This window comes from Mirounga angustirostris, unplaced genomic scaffold (assembly GCF_029215605.1).
Source record: "Mirounga angustirostris isolate CCGP_5_RB_7025 unplaced genomic scaffold, mMirAng1.0.hap1 SCAF_3, whole genome shotgun sequence".
In the NCBI taxonomy this organism is placed as follows: Eukaryota; Metazoa; Chordata; class Mammalia; order Carnivora; family Phocidae; genus Mirounga; species Mirounga angustirostris.
In genome coordinates, this window is record NW_026991711.1 from 168,626,233 (window position 1) to 168,636,419 (window position 10,187).

The following is a 10,187-nucleotide window of genomic DNA, read 5'->3' on the forward strand; positions in this document are numbered from 1 at the left end:
ACAAATTTAAATCGATCATTATATATATTAATGGAAATACATGTGTAAAAATAGAATCATTTCTACGAAAACTAAGTTGAATGCTTTGGGAAGACTATAAATGTAAAACTACCAAAATTCTTTATCAGTTGAGGTGTATCCAGAAACTAAAAATTTGAGGGGAAAATCATAAAATAAATCAGAGAAATTCCTACTCTATCGGCTTCACAAATCTCTTTAAATGCTTGTTCCTCTTTTTTTTTTTTTAAAGATTTTATTTATTTATTTGAGAGAGAATGAGCTAGAGAGAGCGAGCACATGAGAGGGGGGAGGGTCAGAGGGAGAAGCAGACTCCCTGCCGAGCAGGGAGCCCGATGCGGGACTCGATGCGGGACTCGATCCTGGGACTCCAGGATCATGACCTGAGCCGAAGGCAGTTGTTTAACCAACTGAGCCACCCAGGCGCCCCAATGCTTGTTCCTCTTTAAGGAAACTAAATCTCAAAATTGTATTGGATGAATTTTAGATGTCGATCGGGCAGGAAGATGAAAATTCAAAGTAGGGAATCCAGAATAAAGGGAAAGATCTTGGCACAATATCAAAATATTGACAAGTTATTGTGAATTTTATAAACCACTTAAAGTCAGACATGTATTATTTGTAAGCTTCCTCAATAAAATCATTTTTGTTTTAAAACTAACCAACCAACTATTGGACATGATAATGTCAGAAAACGGCTTTATTTCAAATATGTATGAAAAAAAATTTTATAGCTCTTTAAGCTGTATGAAAATTTAAGTTATGTGGACCCATGTCTGTTTTACCAATAATTCGCAAAGTTGGTAAATGGAGAATTCACTGAGAACCAGTGAATGGACTGATATGCAGTTGGTTCTGAAGCCATACAGATATATAGTGTGGTTTGAAAGGAGAGGTCACAAAATTTCAGCGCTCATAAATTGGAAGTGTGACCCAGATAGCCTTGTTAAACCACCTTAGTGGTTTACCAGGAGTAACTAACTAATTTCTGTGTGTGTGGATAAAATAGATGTATGTGCATTATGATTTTGTACAGATATGTCATATACACTTGTACACAAACAATACATACACTTTATATAACATATATATGCCTATAAATACACAGTGACACGTCTGTCTACAGAACCCTGAACACTCTACTTCCCCCTTAATCCTATTCTTATAAACTCAATTTCCAGCCAACAATGTGAAGTTTCAGAAACAAAATTACCTAAAAGGAAACTTCACACTTAGCTCGCACCTTCTTATAGATTTTTTTGTGGCAGCAGGTTCTCAAACTTTACTCCTGACATTTAGAAAGCCTTACTGCTGATCTTGGGTAATAGAATTTAACACCTAAAATGTGTCCTACATTTTCTGGACACTTTGAGGGTACTAATTAATCTACATGGTATCCTTGTGAAGTGAATAATTATAATTTTCACAGGTTTTTTTTTCAGATGACACAACTGAGACTTAGTTGAATAAAGTATCTAATAACACAGGGCATTAATGAAAATTATTTTAACACTATTATTTACAGAGGGAGAATAACATAGACAAGATGAAATGACAGTTCAATAAACAATTATTGGGCACCTAAATTATGTGCTTTGCAAGCAAAGAAGAAAAAGAAATCATTTCTGTCCTTAATGTCATTACAATACAATGTGATTCATGTGAAGAGAGATGTGTTTCAGGCACCACTGAAGCACAGAGTAAGGAACAATGAACTTGTTTGTGGGGGAATGGTAGGAAATGTGTTCCTATAATGACTTTGATGGAGCCTCTTGAACAGTAAGATTTCATTTAACGGACAAAGAGAAGGACATTCTAATGAGACCATCATGACATATCAAGGTACAGAATGCCTTTTTCAGCCAAATAAAACCATAGCAATACAGCTGATCTGAATGAACCCCAAGGTTTCAGTGGGAAATTGTGGAATATATAGAAACCACATGATGAATGGTCTGTATTCCACCTATGGAATTTTAAATATATTTCGGTCTCCCGGGAACTACTGAAGTTTACATAGGGGAGTGAATGACACCACCCATTGCATTCTAGAAGATTCTTCTATGAATAAGTAGTGTTGCATTTATTAATTTGGACAAGAAGGAGAATAATTTAAAGAAAGGCAAGTCTGGGATTAAGCTGGTGCACTGACAGTGAAGAGATGGTGGCAGTTTGGGTTCTTATTTTAGAAGCAGAATTAACAACACTCAGTGCCTTTAAATAGAACTGATGACTTTCCTTCACTAGTTGCTTCCCAAAGTGTGTCATGATTTTCCTCCTCAGGTCATTCTTAGATTTATTTTTGGGGACAAGATTGTCTAGGGTGGTATATAATCCAGCTCACTGGGTTGCTGTACGACCACTGGGACTAAGTGTAGATGTAGAAATCACGCAAGTCAATATTTTATCTGAAGATTATTCTTATCTAAAGTGACAGTGGTATCTACCTCTTCACTTGGAGTCTAGGGTTAAGTCAGATTTACACAATCAATATCTACCTTTCTCCCAGATTAAATCCAGACCAGGACAGATTGACCAGTGGAAGGGCAGAGGTAACTAGTCAGGTGCAGCATGTCAGGTCTCAATTCTGCCTTACTTCAGAGATAGGAGAAGGGTGTCAAGAGTCATGAAGGGCATTTCACTATTCCTAACCTTGTGGCTCCATAAAAGCAACTAGAGGGACCAGTTTCCATTTTTATTTGAAATATGCAATTCCTGCTTATGGGACAAAACTTTGGAAAAGACTCTTTAAACTCTATTTCTTCATATAAAATATCAGGAGGTTAAAAATAAGTTACAAAGTAATAAAACTGAATGTTTTTAAGAAGTTATATCCCTGATAATTCAGAAAATATTCAAGTATGTGGGTACGCAAAATGGCAATCCCCTAAGTTTTATCAATAAATATTAGCTTAAAAATTAGGCTTGGCCAAAGTGATATCCATTGTTATTAATGGGATCATGCCCCAACCTCACGCATCATATGGGAAGCTATTAACTTGGAAATTAAAAGCCAAATAGTTTTGAAATATTCTATTTTTACTATCATTTGGGTTAAAATCCAATCCAGTTTGAGGTTTGATATAGAAAAATATAACAGTGACTTTCTTCTCCTTAGTTCTAGATTAGAATCCAAAGTAGAAAACTTGGGGAAGAACAATGTTCACTAAGCCATTAGACACAATGATGATAACAGGGAGAGGGGTGGTTGACTAGCATTATGTGTACTTTCAATACATTTCACATGTATTCATGGGATGACTTCCTCTTCCCCCTAGAATTCTCAATGGGCAAAACTCATGCTCATTTGCTAGTTTGACTTCTCAGAAAATTTCCCTCTTTATAAGATTCCATTCAAGGTCTTCACTGTAAGAATCAAAATAAAATTTTTTAGCCATCCAGGAGACGCCAATGTGTAATGCTATAAGCAAGGTGGCAGACAGACTGCTCACTGGTGTCAGGCATAGAGAATCTATTTTGTAACTCAGGCCTTGGTGCATTTTTTTTATGTTCTTATGCATGAATTTAAGCATATGACTTAACCCAGATGTGTCTCAGTCTCTCCTGTGTAAAAAGTGTGAGAATTATAATTACTTACCTCTTAGGGATGTTATGACACTAATTAATGCCTCAGAACTCTGTGAATAAGAATTATTTTGCACAGATGTTAATTACTATTATTCAAAGAACAGCCATTAAGGCCAGAAGCAGGAGAAGAAGGTGATAGGCAGGTTTTCATTCTCCTTAATGAAGGCTAAATAGGAGTTAGTAGGAAGGATTATGGAGAAAAATAAAACAATTAGCAAAGGACTTAAAATGAAGGCATTATATTAGTAGAGCTTAAGCAACTGGGCATCTACTGAAAATGAATGTGGGGTGCGTATTCCATAACAAAATCAATAGAAAATTTAATGGCCTATGGTAATTTTTCATGGAGAGGAAATGCTTTTAACAGTACTTAAATCCTAGTGATATGAGCAAATTTTAAGGTAATAGCTATACTATATTCTGTATAATCAAAATAAGACTAATTCACTTAAAAGACATCTTGTGAGTCCACCTAACACTGTCCTTTTATTATGTTTAGTAGCCCTAGACGTGAGAACTAATAAATCCTTAGGGATTGCAAAAGAAACAATGGTCAAATAGAGAATTCCAGAATCTCCCTTATCTGCTATTTTATAACTGAGGAGGATTAAGGTATTTTGTCTTAATGATGTTTCAAAGGTTTTATTTTCCTCTAGTTTCTACAATGTATCCTTCTGGCTTCTGCCCATGGCTCACTCTCTGGCCATACCTGGGGAAGCATGAGGAAGACAGGTTCTCAGTTTTCCCTGCCCATTCTTGCATACTGTTACCTGATAAATCTATTGGGGTGATTTCCAAAAGTTTTATGGATCAAGAAAAGATAGTCTGAGCACAAGTTTAGGAGATTCTGGAGTGTTTTCCACCCTAAGACTATGGAATTTTAGCACCCATATATTTCAGATTATTTACTCACAATTTGCCCTTTCTCCTAAGACTTCTGCAAGATGACTTATGCATTCTTAATGTTACAGACTGCCACAATAGTCTAAGGCAGACATACTGAGAGTGCGCTGGAGTTGTGGGTGTGTGGGCGGTGAGCTAAGCAATAAGTGGTCCAGCTGGAAAGACGAAGAACTTGCTCCTGCAGTCAGGTTTGGAGAACACCGCTTGTTATCTGGTGCATCTAAACTTCTGACAATTGCTTATTTTTGTGGAGATCAGGTTCAACATAAATTGAATTTGCACTCTGTGTCAGGCATAGCCATGGCTGTTTTCCCATTTCAGATTAAAAAAAAAAAACCCAAAACCCAAGGATAATGGGCATTGTATTTCATTTCTTTGCAAGGAGGAAACTGAAGTATAGAGAAATTAAATAACATTCTAAGGTTGTTTAGCAACATAAGCTGTCATTGGCATCCGGTCTACTGATACGCCATCTATATCCCATGGCTCCCTCTGATGTCATACTTATTTAAGAATCTAAAAAGGCCCTATGATGCCCTAATATGCTACTTCCTAATGGGCCTTACCCCAGATCACAAGAATACACCCAGTCAAGCCCCAGTTGTAGAGAAGTAAAAGTAGTAGCCAACTCAAACTGTACTAAAGCCACAATAGCAGAAAGATGAGAAAAGAAGTTAAAATATTAACTGTCACGAAGTCACCATGGTTATGAAAACCATGGGCTCATTCATTTTCACAACCACAATTTATGGAGAATCTATTATGTATAATCCCTACTAAGTAAAGGGATGATGTGACAGTCAAGAGACACTAGATCTTTTCCCTCAAGGATTTAACCATCTATGGGGGAGACAGTAGTGAAACAAATTCCTAAGCAAGCATTTAATTATAATATGAATAGCGCTAAAATGAATTTAAACATTTAGTTACCATAATATCCAGTAGGTATAAAATAGGTTGTTAATTTTTTTCAGGGTAGTTGTATTATTTTTGATGTAAAAAAATCCAACTTCAATTAATATTCTATAACCCTACACCCAATTAGGATTGCCTGTTGCCGTTGCCCTGGGTTTTCACAGTTCCCAGGGCTTCCAATGCATTTTAAGACTCTGCATTGAAGGAAGAGAGAGTTGAGGGTATAGTTACCATGAGGGAATAGTGAACCAGATGCCAGGAAAGTAGCCTGAGAGGTTGAGTCAGAATAAGAGGACTATGGACACTATATGTGGCCTGGCTCAATCCCCCAGAGCTCTGGTGCCGGGTCCTTGAAGTTTATAGGTTATATAATCTATAGGTTAAATGAAATCTCCAGGTTCATTCCATGACAACTGTTCTTCAAATGCTCACTGTAACCACGAGAGCCCCTCTACCTACCACTCTCTCAGCACTTGAACTTAAATACTGGAAGTGACCCTGAGCATTTGGAGAGAGCAGTGTGCAGCAACTGAGGCATGTTCATTTGTTTGTATATGTGCCTTGATTTCTAGACTCTTCTCCCTGTGCGTTGTTAAAGGTCTCTGAATTAAGCTGTGTCTTCTTGCACTGCATCATATCCAGCACACCGCCCTAGGTCGGCTCAGATAATGGGGCAGAACAGCCACATAATGGGATATTATAGCAATTCCTAACCCATTCCACACTTGACTAACCCCAGTAATGAGTCAATAAGGCCTGTAGCTCTGTGATGGGAGCTTACACAGTGGAACATTGAGGCAGGATGCTGCAAAGGAAAACCTGGGAGCTGGTACTGGAGAGTTACTGTGGCTCCTGATATTTATCATAGGCCAATTCAGTCTGTAATCTGATCTCTGTGTGGTGCCCAGAGCCTTCCTTTCTTCCTTTTCTGAATCCCTTCTCCTTTTCAAGTTCCTTATATCAAAATAATTGAGATTTTCTTGCTAAAATGAGACATACAGGACTTACAACTTTGAGTTTTCAAAGGGAGGAAATAGAATGAATGCAAATAAGGCTCATCATACACGGTTTAGTCTACTGGGCTCTCATTCTAAACTCAGATTTCTATGATATGTATCTAGTAGGGAAAGAATAGTCAGGATTATTTATTAGTCAGGATTATTGCCTTCTCCCTTTAGTTCTATGGATACTTTCCATTATTTTAATTCTTCAAGAGTTTCTGATGGTATTAATCTCTTTTAGTCCTAATAACCACATGAGAAATCTTAAAGTTAGAGGCTTTGAACACCTGCACCATGATATCAAATTGATTGACCTAAAAGTTCAGCATGCACCTCTTAAAACCTAAATGGTATTGTAATTAGATGGAAAATAGTACGGTTGTGAACTGAATTATGTATCCACCCTGCCCAAATTTCATCTGTTGAAGCCTGTACTCCCAATGTGACTATATCTGAGACAGACTTTTAGGAGGTAATTAAGGTTAAATGAGGTCATAAGGGTGAAGTCCTAACCTGATAAGATTGGTGGCTTTATAAGAAGAGGAAGAGAGATACCTCTCTTGCTACACAAACATAACAAGGAAAGGCCACATGAGCGCACAGCAAGCGGGTGGCCATCCGCAAACCAGGAAGGGGTTCTCACCAAACCTTGACCATACTGGAGCTGATTTAGGACTTCTGGTCTCCAGAACTGTGATAAATACATTTATGCTGTTTAAGCCACCCAGTCTATGATATTTTGTGATAGCAGTCCAAGCTGACTAATACAAGTACACTCAATGATGTAGAAAACAATGAACATTGTTTTCTACAATGATCCTACATGGTATTCTAGCAGAAGAGACGGATGGATTGTGTTACTCTCACTAGCAGGTTGGGCATGGAGAGAAGTCTCATAGACATTGACAATATGATTGCTAAAAAGTAGGAAGCCCTGTGCCTTGACTGTGCTTCCAAAGAAATCTATTCACACGGAGCTAGCAAGACACAGACACAATTGACCATCCCTTCCATGACTCTCAGATCTTTAGCAAGGTTTTCTAAACTTCTGACTTGTTTTCGTTTTGACCACTGACTTAGAGTAAAGCTGAGAGCAGAAACTGAACCAGAAGAAAAACCATGAAAATGTAAACAGGAATTTTCAAAAAGTGTGGGGAGGACTTTGAATGGCCTCAGGCCATGAAATGATGTTAGGCCAAGTTCAGTCAGTTCTTCAGAAAGCAAGGAGTTTCGCTTAAAATTAGAGCAACAGGAAAAATACAGAGTATGAGATTATGTTATAGTTGGACTATACTAGTAGGAATTAGGCATTTTTTTTTTCCACTGGCCAATATAAGAGAAAAGGCACTTCTGTACTTTCTTAGGGAGTGAATGAGGGGAAAGAAAGAATCCTTAAGATGTAGAGGAGGTAGAGGGTAGAGACACATTACTGGGAACTCTGCTTACAACTTAATGAGGTTTTTTTCCCCCCCCTCAAAAATGGCAAATACACGCATCATTATCTTTCGCTATAAATGAGGATAATTAATTTCACTTAATTTGCTCCCTGACACTTTCTCCAAAGATTTATTACTGTGTATTTTTTAAGTAACACATGACAAATTTAGTTATATAGAACAAGGCAAAGAGCAGTTAAAAGGCAGATGAAGGGGAGAAAGACTAGGAAATGAAATATGAAAAAGAAAGAGGCAAACAACCTGATTAACAAATGGGCCAAAGACCTTAATAGACATCTACCATAAATGATAGGCAAATGGCAATAAGCATATAAAAAGATGCTCCCCATCATATGTCATTATGGAAATGCATATTAGAACAATGAGATACCACTCACTACACGTTTATTAGAGTGGCCCAAGTCTGGAACTCTGAAAATACCAAATGCTGGCAAGGATGTGGAGCAACAAGAAATCTCATTCATTGCTGGGGGGAATATAAAATACTACAGCCACTTCGGAAGACAGTCTGGAAGTTTCTTACAAAGCTAAACATACTCTTTAACATATGATCCAGCAATTGTGCTCCTTAGTATTTACCCAAAGGAGTTGAAACTTATGTCCACACAAAAACTCACACATGGATGTTTACAGCACCTTTAGTTATAACTGCCAAAACTTGGTAGCAACCAAGATGTCCTTCAGTAGGTGAGTGAATAAATAGACTGTGGTACATCCAGAGACTGGAACACTATTATTCAGTGCTAAAATGACATGAGCTATCAAGCCATAAAAAGACATGGAGGAACCTTAAATGTGTATTACTAAGTGAAAGAAGTCAATCTGAAAAGGCTTCATTCTGTATGAGTCCAACTATATGATACTCTGGAAACAGCAAATTTATGGAGACACTTTAAAAAGTCAGGAATTCGGTAGAGCATGCAACTTTTTTTTTTTTAAAGATGTTATTTATTTATTTGACAGAGAGAGACACAGCAAGAGAGGGAACACAAGCAGAGGGAGTGGGGGAGGGAGAAGCAGGCTTCCCACGGAGCAGAGAGCCCGATGCGGGGCTCAATCCCAGGACCCTGGGATCATGACCAGAGCCGAAGGCAGACGCTTAACAACTGAGCCACCCAGGCGCTCCGAGCATGCAACTCTTGATCTCAGGGTTGTAAATTTAAGCCCCACGTTGGATGTAGAGATTACTTAAAAATAAAATCTTAAAAAAAATTCAGGAATTCAGGAGGGTGGAGAGGGATGTATGGATGGAGCATAAAGAATTTTTAGGGCAGTGACACTACCTTGTATGATACTATAATGATGGAAACATGTCATTATACATTTATATAAACCCATAGAATTTACAACACCAAGTTGAACCATAATGTGAACTATGGTCTTTGGGTAATAATAATGTGTCAATGTAGTTTCATAGATTATAACAAATATGCCACTCTGGTGGGGAGTGTTGACAATGGGAGAGGCTATGCATGCTTGGGGGCAGAAAACATATGGAAATCTCTGTACCTTCCCTTCAATTGCCATGAACCTAAAACTGCTCGTGAAAATAAAATCTTAATATAAAAAAAACAACAACAACAAATGAGAATGGGAAAGGATAGATGCAAAAGAATAATGAGCAATTGTAAAATAGAGAAAAAAGTGCAGCAGAGACTTTGGGGACTCACGAAATATCCATTTACCAGAATCCCTTAGGTTTGGGCTAAGTGACTAATTCTGGGCAATGAAATAGGAATGAAAATGGCATGCGTCATCTACAGGCTAGGCAGCTAAGAACAGGTGGCCACATGTTCCTAGATCAGTGCTATGCAATAAATATGATGCAAGCTGCACATGTAGCATTAAATGTTCTAGGAGCCCCATTAAAATAAATACATGAAATTAATTCAACAATACATTTTATTTATCCAACACATCCAAGATATTATCCTTTTAACATGTAAGCAATATACAAATAATTATTGAGATATTTTGCATTTTTTTTCTTACTAAGGCTAAGTCTAGTGCATACATAATACTTACAAAATCTTCTGTTTTCAGCTTAACCTACAGCAAATTTTACTTTTTTGTTGTACAGTACTATGCATTTAAAAAAAATTTATTAGTTTCAGAGGTAGAATTTAGTGATTCATCAGTTGCATACAACACCCAGTGCTCATTACTTCAAATGCCCTCCCTAATGCCTATCACCCAGTTATCCCATCCACCACCAACCCCCCGCCTCCATTAACCCTCAGTTTGTTTCCTAGAGTTAAGAGTCTCTTATGGTTTGCTTACAGAATCTCTTAATTCAGACTAGACA